The sequence below is a fragment of the Dermacentor andersoni genome, chromosome 3, assembly GCF_023375885.2.
Source record: "Dermacentor andersoni chromosome 3, qqDerAnde1_hic_scaffold, whole genome shotgun sequence".
Taxonomy (NCBI): Eukaryota; Metazoa; Arthropoda; class Arachnida; order Ixodida; family Ixodidae; genus Dermacentor; species Dermacentor andersoni.
Genome location: NC_092816.1, coordinates 92096612 through 92115015, shown reverse-complemented (window position 1 = coordinate 92115015; position 18404 = coordinate 92096612). Strand labels below are relative to the sequence as shown.

Sequence of the window (18404 nt, the reverse complement as noted above, 5' to 3'; positions counted from 1 at the left end):
CTCTCCTCCCGGCTAAAGTGGGAAGGAGACGCATATTCTCTCCACTGATAAACACGACCATCTTTCACATGCGCCGAAGATAACGTCACGTTCTGATGCCGCAAATTGTACACACGGTGTAAGACGCCAGGCAGACAGAGAGATTTCGTTTGCAAGAAAGGTAGAGTGGTCGACCTCATCTGGTGTGCTCTAGCCTGCTACTCAGTTAACGCACCGATAGAAGCCAATACGCCTCCAGCCACAGTTCTCTGCAGTACGCTAAAGGCGAGCAGACACTCATCCAGAACGCACCGAACCATGGCGGCGAGCTTGTATTCCCCGATATAGCTTAAACTGTACTACAAAAGAGGAACCAATATCCCGATCGCAGCTTTGCTTAAATATATTTTACGTGCAGGTTAAATATAATCTGAGTGCAATGAACCTTGCAGTTATAGAGTGCTCTCGACAGAAACGTAAAAAGGTGTGCATATACGCAGTTATATATTACTATATCACGCACGAAGCGCACGACACCAATTGAGGTTGGCTTGACACGTGGTACCAATAAAGCATATAAACATGTAAGAATCCAAATGTGCCAGCTCGGAAGAAGTGTAAAGCAAATAGTCTATCCGGCCAGTCATGTGGAGAGCGCGATATCATGCGGGCGCTTGTTCTACGTTGTTCGCGAATACGCAACGAGAACACTAAGAAAAATCTTGTAGGTGGAATTCAAGCTGGAGCGGTGGCGTGAAATACGAAATGAGTGTGGGAAGATGACTACGGAAGTGGAAGTAACACAATGTAACTGATAGGCGCAGCCGGCACATGCGCGTCATATAATACCTCGACTACCCCGCCAGAGTTCACTAATAACGACGGCTAGCGAGACGTTCAGGCGTCATGTCAGAGATTAAGGAGAGAGGAAGAAAGGCAAGACACTAGGTGCAAGCGACATCGTCCCCGTAATATTGCCGCGTCTTCCAGTTTTATTGCTTACTGCAACAGGTGCGCACTCAATTGTTGTTATAAATTTTTATTTTGCCGCATAAATGCGTAAAAAGGCACCAAGCTTATTGCTGTTACTATTTGCAACATTTCTTGTGGTCCTTTACTTTCGCACTCAATATTTTTCTTCCCTGGATATAAGCAAAGCTCTGTGCGCTCCTTCCTATGTTTTGTCGTACTTGAATTCGATACGCCATCCCTAGGAAATTGTTTCTACTGAAACACACGGGAACAAAAGAAAAAGCGGGACGGTAACACTATTCAAGTCACTTGTGCGAATCAAAGCTTCCGCATAAAGCAGACGTGGTGCGAAAACAGTCAGTACGTGCATGCGAGTGATTTCAGCGTAACGAAGTAGTAAGTCAGCGAGCTGTGGAATAACTATTGCCGACGAGATCTGCCACCGCTTTCTGCGCATAGGATTTGTTTGCGTATTGGAGCATATAGGGCTGATGTACTGCATTAGTAAGGTATCGCGGTGCAAGTTAGTGTCACTGTCAGGTTTAGACACCTGCGCAACTTTCGAGAATGCGCCGTCAAGTGAAGCGAGCTCAGGCACAAAACAAGGGTACAACACTAAGCATAAAGCAAAGTCCGCGTGATGTGTGCAAGTTGTTTACGTTATAGCATTGTAGCGGAAAAGGAAGTGAGCAGGCCAAACATTGCAATATATATATATATATATATAGTAAACTTACCTAGTAAACTCTATCGAAGCTCAATACATTTTGAAGGGGGTGGCAAGTGTCGCAGTATGGCCTTAGTGATCTTGTCAAGTAGGGAGTGCAAGTTTTTTCATTGAATGGGTGACAGTTGTGACGGGGTGCACCTGCAGATTGAATTTTCGCGGTTTCACCCAGTTCTCTTCATTTTTCTATTTTTAATGCGATTACCACTCAATCGTTTTCAGTCTTTCTGTCTTTCTGTCCGTCCGTCCGTCCGTCCGTCCGTCCGTCCGTCCTCTTAAAGGGATGCTGACAAATCTTTGTCGCCGATAGTTTTAGCACAAATGAAAGCTTGGATGCTGAAAGTGCTTGACGAAAGCGTGTTTTCAGGCAGAAACTAACGTAAAATAATGAATTTAACGCATTTTCGACAGTATACCACGTCTAGCGGCCGCACCGTGTACTAGAGGAAGTGACGTGCCTGTGACGTTTTCTGTGCCGGATCCCGGCGTGCCAATCATCACCCGCGTCTGTCCACCCACATGGACGGCGGGGGACGGCAGTGAACAACGCCTCAACTACGCAGTTACTCGCGGCCGCATAATTCCTTCGGCAACCAAAGCTTGCGAACAAGTCTTTAATATAGCCGTTTCTGTTGTGTGCTGCTTTGTAACATGGTTAGAGAAGCACCAGGCACAACGCAGGAGAATGCCATTATGTTGATGCGCGCAAGGGTGTGAAAAAAGTGTCGTCGGGAGAGACAAGCAGTGTCATACCTTCCCGGCCGAGCCGAAGTTTCAAAGGATATGGATTCGCGCTGCGCGCCATCGTAGCCAACGTGCGTACCGTCAAAGCGTGGCTTTCTATGCGCCGAAAATTTCGAGCACAGTGGCTATCAGACGATCCCTGCTTCGCTGCAGAACTGCGGTGTGTCAGCGAAAGGACGCTGTGGTACCGTAGTAGCTGGGTCTTTCAATAATTTTTATGTGGTCAGATAGATAGTGTTATAAAGAAGGGAAAGGCGCTTGATTCTGCAGCCCCTAAGAGAGCGCAACCATCTGGTCATAGCGTAATGCTAAGGGAGAGCTTCATACATCGTCCGCAGCGGACGCACCATAGCGCTGGCACAAGTGCGCTGGCACAATCGCGATTTTAACGCCGTCCTCAAACTCTCGTCAGGTCGTCTTGTCACTCAAGCGTCGTCACAGAGTCATTGCTATGCCATTCCCGGTACCCAAAGGTTCGGGTACTGAGAAGTTTATGCGTGGAGCAGCCCACTGGTGTTTCATTACTAGCGTTGCTTTTTCTCGCGGAGAAGCACTAGGAGCCCATATCTTCTGCTTGCGTCTATTCTTCTGATACCCCATTGTAGATAGGCGGAAAGAGCGGGACGGCAAGACGAAGGGCCACATAGCTACACCTTCAATGAAGTATGTCAATGGTGTTCTATGTCAGAAAGAAGAAATTCCCGCATGGCGTCCTCAGTGCCCATGCTCGGTCGTATGGAACTCGGTCTAGTCGCTGTCACCGGATCCTAGCCCCCACCAGTTTCCAGTGTAGTGGAAACTTACTAAACTAAACTAAATTACTGCGCATAAGAGAATACCCACTAAAATAATCGCCTGATTCACAGAAAAAATGCCGTGAACACTGCTTTAAAAATAGGAATGGCTAGGAGGGAGAAATATTGCCGAGCACTCAACAATGCGATTGCCATTCTCTTGTTTTTTTTTTTTGTAGAACACTTGCTTCGTATGACAGTACATTCGAACTTGTTCACGCATGGAAATTGGCGGAGAGCGTTCGGAGAATAGAGCTTCTGATTAAAAAAAAGACAGTGCACTGTAATGTATAAGTGGCACGGGCAAACAATTGTTCACGGATGCTGTGTGCGTGTCCTAGATTTCTTCATGCGTTTGCGTCCACATGCCTTGAAGGAAACGTGGACATTGCTTGTAGTGGCAGCAAGCCGACCTAAATTAAACATGGTATTATTGAGCTGCTGAAGATTAAATTTTGGTAAACTCAGCACCTCCGGTTTCAACACAGCAGTGAGGTGAGCTTTTACCTCTTTTTTGAGTGTGAATAAAACTACAAATACTGCATTATAACTAAGCGAGGCGCTCAAATGTTATGTCATTAAGACTTTCTTCTGTGAAATCTGACGTCAAATTCTGGTTCCTTGTTTGCTTTCTTTAGTGATAACATGTGCAAGCCCATCTTTCTGTTCACTACGCCATTTGTGGATTGCTCGTCATGCGCACGGTTTAGAACGCTTGTACCGTTGGCACCCAAGGCAGGGCATGTTGCTTTTTATTTTGTGGGACGTAGATGATACTTACTGCATGGGAAGGCATGTGTCTTTTCTAAAGGTGAAGAAACACTGGGAAAGCTTTTTAGAAGGAGAAAGCTCAGCAGAAAATTAAAAAAAATCCCATTTGGCATTAATGTCATGTTGTACTCGCATGTTAATAATTCGAATAGCTTTCTTTGGCTCATCTTATTATTGTGCAATGAAAAACGGGGGCAAGGAACTGGTTTAATTTCACAGATGTAACAAGGAAATAGTGGACTGAGGTACAGTTTTCATCGAATATAACGCGGAATGAACGGGGAAACAAAACACATAGGTTAGAAAACTGTATTCCGTGTGTCCGCATTCAACGTACCATGTTACGCAAATGTTAAAATCTCGTGATCTGTGAGGAGTATTGATGGTTGCCTTATGCATTCGTCTTTTAGTCTTGTAAGTTAACACACTTGCACTATATCGCGGTTTAATTGTTCACTTCCCCTTCTGAGGATATGTGCACTTGAAACTGGTGCGGTGCATTTGAACTCGGGGCAATGTACAGCCACGTGCGAGAGAGCTGAGCTTTAGAGAGACAGTTTATGCTCCTGAAGGCGTGCGATGACGCACCTTTAAATTTGTCCCACTTCATATTTTACGCACAACAACGGTATCGGGTCGAGAATGGCTGTCTTACGAGGAAAGTTGGAATAAGTGTGCTTCATTTGGCATCCGGTTTGACGTGCGGAAGAAAACTTTCAGAAGCCTCCGCGTTTTTCATCGCGCAGTTATAACATGAATTCGAAGCAACTGGCCCGACTTTCGATTATTGTTTTTTTTCCCTTTTTGGTTGTTTTCCTGATTGGCAGGTCCATCGATTGGTCTATGGCTAGTGGTTGGCTGTCGTACACGGCAAGGAAAACGTTCATTCTCTCACTGCTTTGTTTTCAGTTGCTCGTTTTTTTCATACGCTCATCGTTTGTTCGTTCTGGCTATCCACTTATAATAACGATCATCCCATGGCTTCTGAACAATGTTTCATAGAAAGGAGTCTACGGACTGAAAAGCATGAAAAAGTCCCACTGAGCGGCCGTTGCTTCTTCGGTGAGATAATATTTTCTGCTTCCTTCGCAGAATCAGTGCTGTATTGATACTTTGCTGTTGTCCAGAGAGAACAGACATCCCATGGGATAGCTATGTGCTAAGGATCACGCACAATATCGCGTGGTTTTGCTGCGCTCTCCACCACCGGTACGAGACACCGGCACAAGACATATGTCCGCCAACGCGTTCCTAGGGGCATGATTGCCGCAGAATTGGCGCCGCACTCGGAAGTGCTACAACACGCGCCTAATGTCATCAAGCCGGCGACGCTAGTTTTCAACGCTGCACTACGTTCCAGCGCACCTTCAGTGAATATGGCTGAGACAGGGGAAAGTGAAGCGAAGAAACCACGGGTCGACGAAGACAGGACATCTGCCTATGAGCTAAGCGAAGATGAAGAAATACACTGCGATGATACGCTGTTCTCCTTGGTTATGTAAAAAAAGAAGGGGCCTTAGGGAATTCCAGTTGTTTTTAGACCCTCACAGGAATGCCGCAGCTTCTGGCAAGTGATTCTAAATCGCGCTGCGTCAGAAATCGTTTGCGCGCCAAAGGAAAAGGTACAGTCATTCCGTTTGAATAGAGATGGTAGTTTCTTTGTCAACGCTACTTCAGTCTCATCTGCAATACATCTACTGTCGATGTATGAAATGGCTGGTTTGGGACTCAAACCATTCATTCCGGCATCCTATATCAAGAATGTTGGTAAGATAAGCCATGTGCTGTTGAGTATGCAGAAGAACAACTGGTTGACTTCCTGAAGGATTTTCGCGTGACATCTGGTCATCGTCAGGCGCGCTACAATCGCCAAGAAGACGGAGCGATAGAATCACGCCCTCTGAGAACCATCATTCTCCATTTCAGAGAATACAAATCAATGCCGCAACGAGTGCACTTGGGTTTCACGAGTCATCCCGTAGAAGAATACTATAGTCCTGCTATGAGATGCTACGACTGCCAGAGATTTGGACATTTAGCGAAGAACTACTGCAGTCCACGTCGCTGGAAGATATGCTCAAAGGACCACAACCATTTAGAGTGCAAGCCTGTGTGTCAGCCAAAGTGTGCCAACTGTGGTGGAAACCACACAGCCTCTTACATCGGGTGCCCTCAGAGCAGAGCTGCCTCAAAGTTACATATACATGAGTCGAAATACGGAAGGCTGCCTCCCCGTAATGCATCACCCCCAAACCTTGATACCGTGAGATATACGCCTCCAAATTCCAGCAAAGAAAAAAAGCAAGGGGACAATTTGAACTATTCTGCAGCTCTAAAGCCCTCAGGTGGACAACCTTCTGACAACGAGCGGCACGATCCATCTTCAGAGAATACTGTTCATCTTGTTTAGGAATCGAATCAAATTCGCCGGCCTTCTCAGCAAGGCCCTCTGCCATTAACACAGCAACCTCATCTAACATCTGAGCGACTACCTCAGCATTCGCCTCAACCACACCTGTCATACCAGCGACCATCCCAGTGAGCTCTTCAGCGTCCTGCTTCGATCACACATGGAGCTTCAGCGTCATTTGGTGATTACACGTCTTTACCCGTGGCACAGATGATCCTGTCCATTCTATCCACAGCTCTGCGTGTAATTCTCCGTTCCATTCCACACGCAAACAACCTACCAGAGGTAAAAGCACTCACTGCGTTCTATGGAATCGTCGGTGCTTCCACAACCACCAGCAGCTCCACCGCAGGCTTACAATTAATATTCGTTACAACAATGTTTTCATATTTCAGTGGAATGATAGAGCCTTCGAAATAAGTCAGCTGATTTTTCCTGTTATATGCATACAGGAGGCAGGCGTACGAGATGACTTTTGTCTTTCAAGCTATGTTGTATATAAATCATCGCGCATTGCTCGAAGTAGCAGAGCGCTGTTATGCGTGAGAAAGGACCTGCCGTCGTATTTAATACAGTTGAGCGATTTAGATATACCGGAGTTCGTAGCACGGAACACATCTTTTAGAAATACATGCGTCACAGGGATCAGTCTTCATCTGCAATGTTGCAGCAAAATATCTGTAGACAGCTTGGTGAATGTGTTTGGTATCGCAAACTCAAATCTACTGGTTTGTGGGGACTTTAACGCACATAATGTGATCTGGGGCAGTCAATATAATGATTCGTGCGGAAGAATTATAGAGTGCGCCGCAGAGAAAAGTAATCTTAGCGTGTTAAATGACAGCTCTCTAACGTTCTTGCGCGGTTTCGTTACTCAAGCTGTATATATAGATGCTGCCGGTCTGCCCACAAGTCCTCCTTGATGGCGTTGAATCGTCAACGAACATAGAAACGCACGGTAGTGATCTTTTGTACTCCCGGTAAAACATCGTCTCATAAGGAATGAAGGAACCCGGTGCTACTCAAAATATACTAATTGGCAAAGTTTTCGTAACTATTTAAATAACTAATTGGGCGAAAATCCGAACTTTCAAACTTTTGCAAATATATTATGTAAGTCTTACAAGCTCTGCACAAAGCAAGTCATTGTGCCAAGTGATTTCGTTCCAGTTGATGGGGAATGTGAATGTCTAAGAGCAATTAGAAGACACGCAGAACGCGCTTACTGCCGCAATGGAAAACTGCATGACTATATTATGGTACAGAAAGTTGTAAAGTTAACGCAGGCGCTTACAAAAGTTAGGTACGAGAAGGTGGCAAGAATACTGGGTGTCGTTGTCTCCGTTTACTCCTGTTCCCAGAATATCGTGAGTTGTCCGATCTTTTAGTGGTCCAGATACTCAAAGCCACTCTTCCCGAGCCCTCGCCGTAGCTCGAAGCACTCCGGAAACGTCTCTTGCTGACGAATTCTGTCCACTTATATTCTGAACTGGAATTCCCTTTACTTGCTTCGCCGGATGATATTGCCAAGACGCTTGTGCCCCACAGGCCCACAGGCCCGCCGACCCTACATCCCGATTGCACAGGTGCCGGCAACACCCTCCTCGACGCCGAATTTTCCGTCGAAGAGATACGCCGGCCTCTCCACGAACTAAACGGCCATACCCGCCCTGGCCTCGATGGCATAACCAACAAGCTCCTGCGGTACTTAGATGACCCCTCGGTCGTGTACCTCACGGGCGCCATCAATGACGTGTGGGGGCGGGGCGAGTTACCTGATGCCTGGAAACTCGCCCAGACAATCCTCATTCCGAAACCGGGCAAGGCGCCTGGCGTCGATAACCTTCGCCCCATCTCGCTCACGTCGTGCCTGGGTAAGGTGGCCGAGCATGTCGTACTCAACAGAGTTGGCCGGTATCCCGAAGACCAGGACTGTTTCACACACCACATGATCGGCTTCAGACCCGGGCTCTCGACGCAGGATACGATGCTTCTCTTGAAACACCACATCATAGACACCGGAGCTACTTGGGGCACCCGCGCCATACTCGGCCTTGACCTGGAGAAGGCTTTCGATAACATCCAGCACTCGGCAATGCTAAAGGCGATCACGGCCTTAGGGCTCGGGCGCCGGTTCTACGAGTTCGTCCGCTCCTTCCTAACCCGTCGCAAGGCCGTGCTCAGTGCCGGAGACCACCCGTTGGAAGAAGTCGAGCTCGGACAGCGTGGCACCCCCCAGGGCTCCGTCCTCTCGCCGACGCTGTTCAACCTGGCGATGATGATTGGGCTCTCCGAACACCTCTCGCAGACACAAGTCCTCAACCATACGGTATACGCGGACGACCTCACTATCTGGTGCTCCGCGGGGTCGGATGGCTTTATTGAATCCGCTCTGCAGGAGGCAGTCGAAACTGCCGAATCCTACCTCGACCACATGGGCCCCAAGTGCTCCTCCGCCAAATTGGAGCTGTTGTTGTAGAGCGCAAAACGACAAGGCAAATGGCCTAAGGGATGGAAACCACCGACCGAGCGCAACATCACCGTCCGCACCAGAGACGGTCGCCCAATCCCCAGCGTCGATTTCATCCAAGTACTGGGAATGATTATCGAGGCGGGTAGATCAAACATCCAAACGGTCTACAAGCTGACGACAAAGACGGAAAACGCAATACGACTCGTATGCAGGGTGGCCAACCGTCACCACGGCCTCAAAGAAGACAATCTGCTGCGTCTCGTAAATGCGTTCGTCCTATGTCACTTTACCTACGTCGCAGCTATGCATAAGTGGAAACAATCGGGACGTGACAAGCTTAATACACTCATTCGAAAGGTAGTGAAGCGGGCCCTTGGGCTCCCGTCAACGACGCCGACGTATCGACTTCTCGAGCTCGGGGTGCACAATACCCTCGAAAAGATCGCTGAGGCTCAGGAGAGAGCGCAGATGATATGACTGACGATGACGAAGACCGGCCGTCACATCTTGCGCGAGCTCGGGTACTTCCCACCGAACACCCAGGATGCACCGGAGTTTATGCCGGTTCCCCGTGAGCTCCGCTACCTGATCACGATCGCACCCATTCCGCGAAACGTCCATCCGGAACACGATCAAGGCAGGCGCCTAGCCCGGGCCACCGCGTACCTCAAACGAATAAACAAGAAAGCGAAGTCGCTTTCGTGGACGGCGCCGCCTGCCGATGCAACAGAGCCTTCGCCACGGTAGCGGTTTCGTCCTCGCAACGGACTTTTAACGCCACCACGGTACGCACACGTGACCCCGAGGTGGCGAAGCAAGTGGCCATAGCCCTGGCAATGCTCGACGATAAGCGAACGACAACATTCAGCGACTCGAGACCGGCCATCAAAGCGTTCTTGAGAAAAGTCGTCTCTGACAAGGCGTTACGCGTCCTGCGTGGCGCTGATCCGAGCACCCTCAAACACCACACCGTCATCTGGTTTCCCGCCCACCTGGGTCAGATCCCGGGCGCCCCGCCCAACCTCAACGAGACAGCCCACGACGCTGCGCGCGCGCTTACCGACCGCGCCATCACCCCCGGGCAACCACGTATCGATGAGTTGGAGGCGAACAGGGAAGCCCCAGTAACGTACAATGAAATCACCAAACACTTTTACTTGGGACGACGCCTCTTTCCGCCCCCGCACCCCAAACTAAACAGGCCGCAGGCGCTAACGCTACGCTTATTACAGACAGATACCCGTCCAAACCCCGCCACCTTACATTTCATCTACCCGGACCCAGTCTACCCAGACGATGCGTGCCCCTCGTGCGGGGTCACGGCGACACTCGTACACGTGCTCTGGGAGTACAGAAATGCTCTGCCCGACTCTACCTCCGACAAGTGGGAGAAGACCATACGAAGCCCGGTCCTACAAGACCGGCAATGGGCCGTCCAGAAGGCTCGCGTAGCGGCCGCCAGGTACTCCCTGTCGGTCCCTGCGTGGGAGAAGCCCTCTGCGCGCTGACGTGCGTCCTGCAGGACTTTTATTAAAGTTTTTCCAATCCAATCCAATCCGTTTACTTGCCTACAATTTACAAGTTCCACAACTCTAGCAGAAAAGAAGGTACGTGCGTGCTTTATGTCACAACACACTCAACTTGACTGTAAGTTTAGTTTAGATGAATTGAAATGTGCTCAGACCCAGATGGTGTTGCGCATGTGATGTTAAAAAACCTAGGTCCAGCAGGAAGAATGGCTCTTTTGGAGATATTTAATCATATCTTAATAAGAGAGACTCTTCACGAATCACGGAAATTAGCTCGGGTAATCCCAGTACTAAAGCCAGGAAAGACACCCCTTTGTCTTCACTGGTATCGCCCCGTCAGTCGCACAAGCTGTCTTTCCAAACTAATGAAGATGGTATACAGCCGACTACAATCGTGGTGTGAACACAAAAATGTGCTTTCCAACTACATGACCGGTTTTCAATAATACCGGTGTATAATGGATGCAGTATTAGACATTGTCACATGCGTCCAACATGAACGAATGCATGGAAATGTGACAATAGCAGTTTTCTTAGACATTCAAAGAGCGTTTGAACTGTAACTCACATACATACCTTGCTTGTATGTTAGAAAAATATTTATGGAAACCATTGAAGGAGAGAATAATGATCACATCATCACGCAGGACATTCCGCAGGACAGTGTTCTCAGTCCGTTTTTATTCAACTGTGTCATGGCAGCATTACCACAAAAACTACCATCTGGTCTGCAGTATTCTCTGTACGCAGATGACATTTGCATATTGGCCTCCGAATCTGTGGCTCGTATACAAGACATTGAAACAACGCTGCAAGAGGGCTTTGATAGTGTCAACACTTTTTTAAAAGAAAGAGGCATGAGTCTTTCATACGCAAAGACAGCTGTACTGCGTTTCATTAGACGACAGCTGAATATTTTCCTACTTACACTTAATGCGTAAACTTTGATGTTCGTGAAAGAGCATAAATTTATTGGAGTTATTCTTGACCGCCAGTGGACATGGGCATCACACATCCGCGCAATTGAAAAGCAGACGAATGCTGTAATAAACGAACTTCGGCGACTCACTGGCACAACGTAAGAGGGGGGGATCAGTCTCTTCACTATTGCAAGTTCACAACTCACTCATAAAATAAAGAAATTGCTTATTCGGCACCTATTCTCCATGGTTTATCACAAACTTCTGAGGAACGTCTTCGACGTTTACTGGCAAGGGGGCTGCGAGTGTGTCGTGGGGATCCGCAGGGTACCTCGAGTTCTATATTAATTGCTGAAGCTCCTCACCCACTATTTCCAGTCATACGAACGGTTGAAACATGCCGACTTAGTTATCCCATCCTAACCCAACACGAGAAGCATTCGTTGAACCTCGCGCTCACCGAAAGAAACAAAAGCAAAATTCACGGTGTTGTTCAAGAACATAAATCATTATTACCAAGATTTGAATTATGCAAAGTCGATGTTAGTTGCCCTCCATGGATGTTAACACGTCCTAAAATAGAATTATCGGTCGACGGGATTATATCTAAGAGAGACATGTTCATGGTAGCCGCACAGCAACTGGCACGTACTCTTCCAAATTTACTCAATATATCCCCAGTACATCCGCGTATATACAGATGGTTCGCTTCATAAAAATTCCTCCACTTCAGCATTCGTTATTCCACATTTAGCACTAAAGCAAACATTTAAATTATCCCGAGAGACATCTTTTCCCCATGGCAGAAGTGTTTGCAATTCTGTGTTCTTTGCGTTTCATAGCATCAAAAAAAGTATTCGCAAAAATGGGTTATTTTTAGCGATTCACAAACCGCTCACACTACTACAGAGCAATAAGAAAAATTCTTTGAAAACTTCGCTATTGTATGAGGCGCTCAAAGAACATACAAAAGCAAGCGCAGGGAACCACGTGATTGAATTTCAATGGATACTTGGACACTGTAATATTCCTGGTAATACTGCAGCGGACGCAGCTGCGGACTGTTGGACTGTATAGTTTTTATTCATCTGGTGTTCTAGTGATTGTCACATTTTGCGTGATTATTCTCCCTTTTTACGTAAATTTGTTTCCTTTGCCAAGTGACAAGGTGTCGCCGGTGCCGCCATAAAGGCACGAACCTCTCCTAATATTCATTTCAATAAAGAAAGTCTACGGTCTGTACACTATAGCCTCCTTAAATAATCTTAGTAAAGCATGAGACCACCAAATAATAATAATGCCTAACAAACATGCAAGCGAACACATTTCATGAATAGCCGAGTATTTTTATTAGAAATGACCGCAAAGTTCCCTAAAGCATCCACCAATCTTCGAACTTCCAATTTCGCGACACGCACCGTGATTGCTTAGTAGCTATATGCTAATGGGCTGCTAAGCACGAGGTCGTGGGTTCGAGTCCCGGCCACATCGGCCGCATTTAGCTGGGGGCGAAAACACCCATCTACTTAACTTTATGGCCATGGTAAATATCTGCAAGTGATCAAAACTTACGGAGTCCCTTACGACGGCATGCCTCATAAACACATCGTGGTTTTGGCACATAGAACCTCATATTTTCTGTGGCATTCAGGGATAGTTCATAGCTCACAAAAGCTGCCTCCCTAAAAGAGCCCCGAAACACCTTTTCTGTAAACCTCATCAACAGGCTTCAATAAGTGTGATGCCTTTCAAGGAACATGTTTTCAGATTTATTTGTAAACGTCCATAACATCAAGCAACATATAAAGAGCGTAATGTTCACTCCCACGTCGCTCATCAGTTCCTCGCATCTGGGGACGTACAAATAGCAGTGTCTCGCGTATCTGTAGTTCTTCTTTTGCCTTTTGGTAACGTTTAGAAGTTAACATAGACCGGAGGCGTCAAGGCAGCGACAAGAAAGCGGTGAGAGGTTCTGCTAGACTCACTGACAATCACCACTTCTCTCTACCCTTATTCTAGCAAGGCATGCATTTGCGCGAGCTGAAGATCGCAACTAATTCATTGCCATGAACAATCGCCCAGTAGCAGGTGTGCACTGGTCGCTGCCCCTACCTTAACGTCATCGCTGACGCCACATAGACTCAGGCGCGTGGGCCTCGTAAGCTACTGGAGAGAGTTTGCAACCTATCGTGAACTTCTCTCTTCTTCTTGTCTTTCACTTCCCTTTGTTACAGTCCAGGGTAGCCTAGCGGGATCAGTCTGGCTATTCTTTCTGGGCTTTCTTCTCGCTGCCACATATTTGGCTAAATTGTAGAATACATCTGCATGGTGTCCAGTAATGTTTGGCCCACGGTGCTCTTCACTGCAGTATTTTCCACCGTGTTTAAAGCGCGCTTTGTGCCCTTTCTTTAGTTATGTATCAAGCCAGAGCTTACATTTTTTGGTATTGTTTTTAACGGCAAATGAGCAGCATCAGCTTTTTTTTTCAGACAAAGTGTAACTAAAAGAATATATTTTAAAGAGCGTAGCGGACGCAGAACTTTCCCAATAGCTAATAACAGCGCACGTCCTGCGCTATACTGAAAGCCCCAAATTGAGTTGGAATAATACACATTGCATGGTCTCTTTGCAGCTCAACGTGTAAAGAATTGACAATACTTACAAGCAACTACCGCTGTGCTCGCCAGCAAGTGTCATTTCAGGCTGCACGAAAGGGCAAGCAAGATCTCAATTTCTTAGACAAAATCCTAAAAGTTTAGATCGTCTGGTTTTGCAAGCTGGCATCATTTATGTATGACCACGTCTGTTTAATAGAAGGTGCCTAGCTGGTTACCTGGATACCTGGCCTAGCTGGTTATGCAGAAGCAAAGGACGTTTTTACTTATTTCTGCCGCAACATTCTTTGTGGAGATGCTGGTTGCAGAAAGAAGTGAGTATATTTTTGTGCTGTTTCCTGATAATTAAAAGTTTTGAAGCTGCTGCATGAGTTTGCTAAAATGCACGTTTTCTTAGTATTTTTTTCATTACTGGAAGTCCGGGCATGCCCACGGATTGTCGGAGCTCTCAGCAGATTTGTGCTCAAACCAGCGCCAATAGATAGCAGACGACGGCTGTCTGGTTTATATAACGCAAACTCAAAAAGATGCTGTGTGCCTGTACGTAGTTTCTCTGTTCCAGCCCGTTAATATGCGTTTAACCCTCACGTCTGTTACTTTGGCGCCATCTGTGCTTGCTTCTTTAGTCTTCGTGATTTTTTAAAGCCAAGCACAATAATCATGCGCATACGCTTGCTTTTCTTGATTCGTATTTCACTACCTACCAGGTTCATAGGTGTGTGTTGTAAGCAGGTGGATATCACCTTGCAGGCGTCTGACAATGATGTTCGACGAAGCATAACACCACATGCAGCTGTTTCTTGCTGGTGGTATACAGTTCAAGCTTCGCTGATTGCTGTTAACATGCTTACCCCTTCTGATGCCAAGTTTGAGCTTTTGCCTTTTGATGTGAACGATTAGCAGACGGTGTCGATGCGATTTGTCCGATGCACGTGTCACATATATAGTAATACGATCGTGGGGTCTTTGGTAGACGGGTTTCACTAGCGTTGAAGTACATGCGCAACGTAAGCGCATTTTTAGTCTAATGAGTGTGATGTCGGTGGGCACCTTCAGTCGTGAATCGCAATGCGCTATGATCGCAATTTTATTTACGTACGTCTAGGAATTGTGTTTAAATATTGTAGACACAGAGCAACCCTAATTACAGCAGTCCAGTGGCACAAAGACTGAGAGCGGGACGTGAACTGCGCTTTGCCAATACGTACCATGGGCACAGGCCGCCATTACACTATGCAACCTTTGTGGTTGGGTCAGCGACGTGTCCTTGGAGAATTCGCCATCTCGTAGGCTGCCCTAATGGATTTGCTGAGTTGTGGCTGCGACTGGCTACGAGTGGCTACAAGCAGACGGGGGGCAGTCAGGAGAATGAGTTCCGGCCATGGCGCTTCAGATGAAGCCTCGGACAGCCTCGGACTGTCTCGGACTGCCTCGGACACTCCCCGGCAGCTGGATCAAATAACTGCGACCTGCGCACCAGTCAGAGCATGTCAGAGCGAAAACCGCGGACAGTTTGCGGGTTCTCTGGGACGGCATATTCAAAGAGGCCTATTGAGCTCGTCCAGAATGGATTTAAAACAATCTTCAAGCACCACTTTTGCCGTTCTTATGGCCATAGTGAAGCCCTTATAGATAGATGTACCTGAACTCCCACCTGTAAAGTTAAGACGTAATAAATCAGGCATTTGGTCCTTCTGTAAATTTGTTCAGGGTACGACACATTGCCTAACGCTCGTTGATCATGTACAATTTTGCATATCACAAAACTATACCAAGCAACATTCCACGTCGTCTGCATGGCCTTGTTGCCTAAGTATCTCCTGTAGGTCGACATCAAAAAATATGTAATAAGTATTCTGCACTTACTGACATATTTATGACATCATTCCGTGTGATCTGTCAAGTGTAAATTGCCGTACTGTATGATTAGCTCTTTTAATAATTACATTACCGCCGATATTTCAATCTACTATTTTAGCGAGTCAGTTTGCAACATCTATTGATTTAGAACGAGTTCGGAGGATGGCATTGGTTTTGAGATAGTCGCCGTCAAACGTGCAGCAAGGATGCGCTGTTGTTTCATATACTTTTCAAGAAATACAAAGTTGCACGCACTGAAGCACAGAAGGAGCTGAAACACCAATGGATTTCGTCGGGCCCTTCGAAAGTTATCTAGAAGCTGGGGTAGTTGGCAGAATTTCTTCCAAGTGGATATGCCTTGCGAGGTCACCGGCTACAACCCGTAAATTTATGTGTCAGCTGTGAAATAACTAATTAAAACGTTACCTTATGTCATTATGTTACTCATTCAAATAAGCATTTTAATTTCTCTTAGAAGTAATGTCCGTTTCATCGAGAAAATTAGCTCAATGGGTAGAACTGGGCTATCTGCCGTAGGTAATTTCTAAATATTTGGGGTGGCTACGAAAAAAAGAAACATTCACTCGTATCCCCACCCGGTGCATCTTGACGTCCAGTTAAGCTGGTGAAAACCACCACTACAACTGCCGAAGGGCTTATGCAATGATTTATTGCTATAGAGTAATAGTAGCCATGGCAACTTGGAGTAATTGTACAAATGATAATTTGGATAGCATGCCGCTTCTGGTCGTATTGCTGTTTCTTTTCCCTTTGCTGCTCCTCGTATCACGCGCTGCTCATTTGGAGTCCTAACTATGCGTGACCTACCCATAGCGGTGCTGCTACAACCACGAAATCAGTTGCTAGGATGGTTCTTTTATATGCCATCAGTGCGCGAGCTTATGCTGCCGTAATATCTACCTAGAAACGTATGCGGGTAGCGCTATGTTTTCGTATTGTTAACAGGAGCGCCTTGTCATGATTGATTTGGTTTGGATGCTTTTTTTGTGCTTGTTCTTTATTGAAACGAGTGCTATGCTTTATGTTCTATGCGTGGTACCAATAAATGTATGCGCTTTTCGCCTCAATCACTAAAGGTCTTTTATAATCGCTGAAGATATTTCTTTCCCGTGAGGGCAGGGCCGCGGGAAATCCCGACCAACTAGAAGCTACCTGGTATTGTACACTGTCCACTTCGCCAACAGTGTAACTATTGTTCGTTCTAGCACTCTTAATATATAGTCGCTATGGCTACTTCTTTGCCGGTGTAATGCTGCCCTTTCATGGTAATTTGCCGTCCTCGAACTACTCACTGACGTCGTGATTTGAGTTTCGATTCAAATCACCGGATAGCCCAGACACTTTCACGTTCTTGCCTGTCATAGCGAACACTCAGCTCTGCATAGGATACAAAATATTTATAACCTTTGTTTTGTTTCTTGTGAAATTTCTCATATTTATTTGTTATAGTTTTCTTGGTCGCATATTCTTTTAGCCTTGCTTTCCTAAATTGAAGGAAAGCTTTTTTCTTTATTTTTATTGGAAACTTATTTTCCCATTTGTTATAATGTGAAAAGTTGCGTCTCATAATGGCCGACTTTTTTTTGTCATGCTTGCATTGTATTATGCCAAAAAGTTATCTTATTTGTTTTGTTTCTCTTTTTATCGTTTGTGTTTATTTACAGTCTGTTATAGGTGCTTAAGTCTTATTTCTGTGTTACTACCCATGTATTTTAGTATTTAGACTTTAGGATTGTTCTCTGACATCCTAAATAAACGCTTGATTGATAGATTCAATAATTATTTAACTTACCGTTCTCCTTCTCGAGCTTTCTCTGGAATGCGATTACGCAATTCCCGTTATTGGCAAAAAATAGACGTTAAGGAGAGAAAACCTTGAAATTCATCAGGAAAATAAACGTCTCCATTTCGTCAGCAACGTTGAAGGAGACGGAGGCGCAAAGAAACAGACACATCTAAGGCTAGCTTCAACTAAGGTTTGTGTCAACTACTTTTGCGAGCACTTATTCTAGTGTTCGTCTACCGAGTAGGTTCACTGAGAAGTGATTAAATTTTCTGAGCTCCGGTTATACAACACGTTCTCTTTTTTTTTTCTCAGATTCTGAAAGAGAAAGAAAGTGTCCGGAACACGAAGAGCGTAAGCTAAAACACATAAACTGTGGCGAGTGCCTCTGCTCCGTCTTAAGTATTCGGGTCAGTGGGATTCCCCACCGCTGCAGCCATGATTTCGAAGAGAGGTGCTGGTGCATCGATGGCTATTGTCGCACCGCAAATGGCACATGCGTCCTCAAAAAAGACTGTCCATCACACTGCAGCCATTCAGAACCTTATCCACCTCAGTTCACAAAATAAAGTATCTGAGCCCCAGTATCTGTGATCTGTGTTCGCACCTTGGTTGAACGTGATTGCTGCTCTCTGTAAGAGCTCTTTACCTACCAGTTCATTGCTGGTGGTTCTGTCATAGTATTCATTTCTAGAAATCTTTTTTTACATCCTCGTTCGCACATAGCTAATTACCCTAGAACTACTGTGTCACATACCAGTCACTACGATTAACAATTGGACCACATACGACAGACAACATATGAG

General features: G+C 46.2%; 1 long non-coding RNA gene across 1 annotated transcript; it reads left to right on the top strand.

Moving 5' to 3' along the window:
• The first annotated feature begins 2952 nt into the window (after positions 1-2952).
• Positions 2953-18185, top strand: LOC129387277 (uncharacterized). Its single transcript, XR_008614539.2, has 3 exons — positions 2953-3711; positions 13952-14248; positions 17914-18185. It is a non-coding gene; the product is annotated as an uncharacterized lncRNA (long non-coding RNA).
• Positions 18186-18404: the final 219 nt, after the last annotated feature.